The sequence below is a fragment of the Poecilia latipinna genome, unplaced genomic scaffold (assembly GCF_001443285.1).
Source record: "Poecilia latipinna isolate Pla-1442-1.1 unplaced genomic scaffold, P_latipinna-1.0 Scaffold352, whole genome shotgun sequence".
Classification (NCBI taxonomy): domain Eukaryota; kingdom Metazoa; phylum Chordata; class Actinopteri; order Cyprinodontiformes; family Poeciliidae; genus Poecilia; species Poecilia latipinna.
The window spans coordinates 264,142-269,399 of record NW_015112968.1 but is presented as its reverse complement, the minus strand read 5'-3'; the positions used below and the strand labels follow the sequence as shown (position 1 = coordinate 269,399).

The 5,258-nt window shown below is 40.2% G+C and overlaps 1 protein-coding gene across 1 annotated transcript in view; it reads right to left on the bottom strand.

Moving 5' to 3' along the window:
• The window catches only part of bcl6aa (BCL6A transcription repressor a), a 24,183-nt gene extending 19,450 nt beyond the window's left edge, over positions 1-4,733 (bottom strand). Inside the window, exon 1 of the mRNA XM_015035952.1 lies at positions 4,608-4,733. The gene's annotated coding sequence lies outside the window, so the exon portion shown is untranslated. The remainder of the gene's footprint in view (positions 1-4,607) is intronic.
• Between the last annotated feature and the right edge of the window lie 525 nt (positions 4,734-5,258).

The window sequence follows — 5,258 nt, the reverse complement described above, 5'->3', positions numbered from 1 at the left end:
GTGTTGGACCATTCCTTTTGCCCAAAATACTAAAAAAAAAAAAAAAAAAAAAAATCGTGGGACAGGCTCAGTTTTGCAAAAAAAAAAAAAAGGAGAGAGAGAGAGAGATTAAACAGCCTGAAAAAAAATAATCCCGTTTTTTTTTTCCCCCTATACAGACTTCATTTGAATGTAGACTCTAAAATCCCATTAAGCCACAGGAGCTCAAACCGGGGGAGAAACGCTGCCTTGAACATGGAGGAACTTTTGGAGCTCGTGCCATCTGCCAGATCAGAGGTTCTCGTCTGCAGAAACCAGCCATTGTTTTCTAAACAGGAATTTTATACAGCAAATATTTCAGTGTCCCGGAGCATTAATCTACCTAAGCTTATCTCAATCCATGGAACTAGATATTGCTCTTTATAACTTGTGTGATGGAGAGGAGGAGGATGGGGAGGGGGGTGAGTTGTTGTTGCATCACACCAGCTGTCACTTCAACATGCCACAGCCAATAGGAAGGTCAGTGGTGTTGCTGCTGGAGAGGAAATTAGGGGGTAAATCCTCACTACGTTAAATGAATATTCTGGAGAGGGGAGAAAAGAAGCCAACGGTGTTAAATTCTTGTGGCGGTAATGAACATGCACAGAGAAAATCAGTGAGTCACGTGAATCGCCGTGTTTTTGAACTGACCTGACATTTCTGACAGGTTGGTCAGAAATGTCAACATTTGCCAGGTAATGCTAACCAAAACGCTCTTCTCTATGGAGAAGAGGTATTGACTCTTTGCACGTGACTCTGCAGAAAGCAGCCCATTCTGCCATGATGGACATCAAAACAACCTACCCCCACATTAACTCCTGTAAAGCTAGTCAAAAAAAAAAAAAAACAGACAGGCTGCTTTTATTTAGTTGATTTCTCCGTAAAAATAGTCAATAGTCAATGCATGGACGGTTGCAAAAACAGACAAGAAACTAAACCAAACTGGAGTTTCATTTTATCCTAAACCTTCTGATGAGAAATAAAGACCTATCGACAGTAGCTGTCAGTTGTATGGACTGGCAAACGTCACTGCTAATTGCCCATTTGCAGCAAAGAGTTTTTACAAACTAAGATTAATGTTCATATATTATATGAGTAAGCTTAGTAAAATACAATCAATTGCATTATGAGTTTAGGGAACACACATGAACATGACCATTTACAGCTAGCTAGCATTGCTAATCAAGCTAATGACTAATATGTCAGTCAAAAATTTAAACTGCTTACAGTCTTGTCTCTTTTTTTAATGAATAAAACCCTGTTTTAATCATTTTAGACATCATTTATTGCCAATCATCTTTGCTAAGCGTGCAGCATACCCATTATTGTTAGTGTCATTTGTAATTGGTTTACATCATGCCTGTTGTTATGGATATTGATTTGAACATTACAGGAGTAGCAACCTAAAAAAAAAACAATCTGCATTTTCAAATGCATTTTAGTTTATAAGTGTGCCATATTATTTTAACTACTTTAAAGTAACATCAACAGACAAACATTGAATTTACAGTAAACAAATTTAATATCTTATATTTCCCCAACATGCCAATAACATAGAAATTGATTTCCGTATTTAATAGCATTTATTTTGTGTAATTCAAAGTTTTTTGTTTTTTTTTAATCCCATTAACTTTTCCCTCTCCGGAGCCCCCCTGATGGTGAGGGGGCCTTAAGCAGGCACTTATCTCACATGCTTTGGGCCGGCCCTGCACCAGCCATATAAACTTAAATTGCCAGTTATTTTTCTCAAAGAAAAAAGTCTGTATTGGCGTGTCAGAACTATGGAAAAAAAAAAAAACACCAACTGGAAAGCGGTCACAAATCTCAGATTAATGTACGTCTATTTTTCCTCTTTCAACACTCCATGAAAACACTCACATCTGACACTGTAGTGCTGCCACAAATCTATTTTGTTGATAGCACGTGCATCAGTGTGTAATCATACTTGACACCTGATGTTGAACTCAGATTAAATGAATGCACACACTGTGCAGATAAGCTCATCTCACCGGTTAAGAGCTCCCAAAGCCCTCATTACTGTGTGCATTATATGCTGCGCGGCTTTCCTGCGGCAGCATCAGTCCTTGTCGTAGGAATAAAAAAAAAAAATGCATAGATGAAATGAATGCACATTTCTGATGCAGGGAGCTAAATACTGAAGGAGAATGAGGCATGTAGTTTGACAGCTCTTCCTATCCACGCCGCGTTCACTGGAGTGAGCCATGGGGATAATCCACGGGATGAGTGGACTAATATTCAGCCAATCCTGCTAAAGCCAAATTAGTCCAACACATTTCCATCAATTTCAGAGTAAAGCAGGCCCTAACAATCTGAGCTCTTGGGATGCTGACAGCAAATGACCGGTGAGCCTCGCAGATCCCTGTGATCCAGGGATAAACTCATGAAGAAGCTTAAACCTCTTAATGACACAGAAAATGAAAGTCAACAACAGGTCACAAAGCCTGGGAGGAGAAGCCCACAGGGTACGGCGGTGCCGTCGTCTTGATGCCGCTGTGGCGAGGCAGAGGGGAACCTGGGGGATCAATGAGGAGACCTACCGGCGAAGACAAGCCGGAGTCTGGGGGGGGGGTGCCCAACCCGCTCAACCTCCTCCAAATCCCACCCATCCCCTCTGCTCTCTGAGGCTTATGCTAGGATGGCTTCTGTAGAGCAGCGTTGGCGTTGACCTTAATCATCTGGGGGGATATTTGGGTTTTATTTGGCAGCGATGCGACACATGTGGTCGTCACCGTGTTCGAGTGGCAGTCATTTAAAAAAAACAAAAAAACAAAACAAGGAAGGCCCAAGGTCGGTTCGCAGAGTGTAATCCATATCATCCCGTCACAGAGGCTGTGCCGCTGTCAGCGCCCCGGGTCGCTCCGTGTCAGACGCATTTTGATCCCGATAATGATGTCAGATTATGCTGACATCTGATATAATTCTCGCCGTGTGAAATGATCAAAAAAGAGGTTGCTGAAAGTCTTTAGGGGATTTTTTTTTTTCTCAGAGTCGATGTTTCTGATGCAATTACGGTTTGGGTGGTTTTTCCCCCCTTCATTTAAGACCAGAAAGATGCAAGTTAAGACATGGTATATATATGCATTTCCTATCACTCGATATTGATAATTATTGATGCGTTTTTTTGTTTTACATACCTGAAATACTGCCAAACTGGTGGTATGACTTTTCCTGTTTTATTCACGGTTTTCACCCCACGCTGTTGTTTTTCATTTTTAAGCACATATGAAACACATTGGCGAAACTTGAAGCTGGTTGTTGCTAGGTAACCATAGAGAGGGTGAGTTAGTTGATACCACCAACCGGCCGAGGTGAAGCGGCTAAAGCCTGTCCTCTGCTTACATACCTCCAGGGTTAGACTTTACCACAATATTTTGTGGTACTATTGCGATAACACTAAAAGTTAAAATTAGAACAATTTATTACATTTTTTCAGGGCGACAGCAATCATAGCCACACAAACACTTGAAAAACATACCAATTTGTAATGCACGTCTTTAGGACACCAGCCACATAAATATACCACTAAATCACACACAGTCGCTACATTTAATCATATTTTTGGATTTATTTGTATTTCTCAGCCTCATTGGAGAAAATAGTAAAATTAGCAAATTCTGACAATTTTGGGGGGTTTAAACATCATGAATTGGAACTTATTGTGAAAACGATTGTCATAATAAATTTAACGTAATAAACGATACGATAAATATCCAGCCCTAAGCTTAGTCCTAGACTGCATGGCTGTTCTCCACCACATACTCATCTGCAGGGTTTAGAACAAAATCCATAGAAAGTTGTGACCTCTAAGCTTTTTGTCTTGAGGACACGAAGAAGCAAAAAGTTCTGTCGACAGGACGACTGCTCATTGTGCACTTTGCAAATCTGGCCCTAAAGCAAGACTGGGAGACGCTTTTCTTGAAAGCTAAGGCGAGTAATGTTTGTAGTTTGCCTCCAGGCATGCAGAGACCCAACAAATAAAAGAAAGTCCTCTGTCAAGTTAGGCAAAAACTCAACTCTTTAACCTACTTTCAAAATGCGGTGTGGTGGGGGAAGCAACAAGATGGGAGTGTGCCTTTCTGCAGCATGCATTGAGGAAGATTTCCAGGGTTGACGAGAAGATGCTAAATAAACCTTTAGGTGGTTGAAAAGACTTGAGGCAGGGCAGAGGGTCAATATGCAACTGGAGAATGATCCAAGCATACAACCAAATTTAACAATTGACCCATTTAGACCAAAGAATCCCACCTCGTCAAAGTTCAGACCCAAATACAGTCAAGAATATCTGACAAGAATTAACATCTGCTGTTCAGAGATGTTCTCAATCCAATACACTTCAGCACTTCTTTGTTTTTGCAAAGAAGAATGGGCAAAAATGTCAATATTTTTCACCCCTTGAGAAATTCAAATGACCCACATACCATTTAAAAAAAACAACACAGCGTTGCAGTGGTCCATTTTCTCAAAGCATTCACTGCGCGCTGGTTTCAAAGATAACCTTTCTCAGACTTCCAGCTGCAGGTAATTATCACCTCAGAAAGGGATGATGCTTCCTTGTCACTTTCACTTACCTGCTATCGCGTTCATCTGTAATCTAGCTCCACTGCGAGCCTTTGTTTTGCCAACGTGGAGCTTCCCCGTCTCCATGGCTGCTGCCATCATCTCTAATAAAAGTCACCAGAGCCAAATCTGGGGCTCAGCGTTATCTGGCACTTGTAAAGTAAAGAAAAAACATGTTTTAAATGTGACACAGGTTGCATGCCTAAAAAGGCAGCGCTTCATCAATAGTTGATCTATTTAAATACTGATGTAGATAAATATTTAAATAAAAATGTATCAATAATAAATGTTTTAGAGAGCCAGTACAGTTGTTGTGGAGCTGTTGGATGGACCCCTTATGGGTAGCAGGAACATTGGAAATTAAAAAAGAAAAAAATACTAAAGCCTCAAAAGACAGAATTTTTTTCCTCCATCGCTAGAACTTTTACCCACAAATGTATTGGTTGTTACCTTTTTTTAAAAATCTACCCATCTACCCATCTTCCCATTAGCTGTGTTTCCATTGCAAATATACACAAAACTTTGTCAATATTTCACTAATGCTGAATTGTGGCAATTCCATTAAATAATGAAATTAAAATTATGTGTGAATAAGTTTGTTCACGTGACAAGTCATTAAAAAACATGCACCGTTGTCATCCTCCTGCCACTTCTTCTTTTCC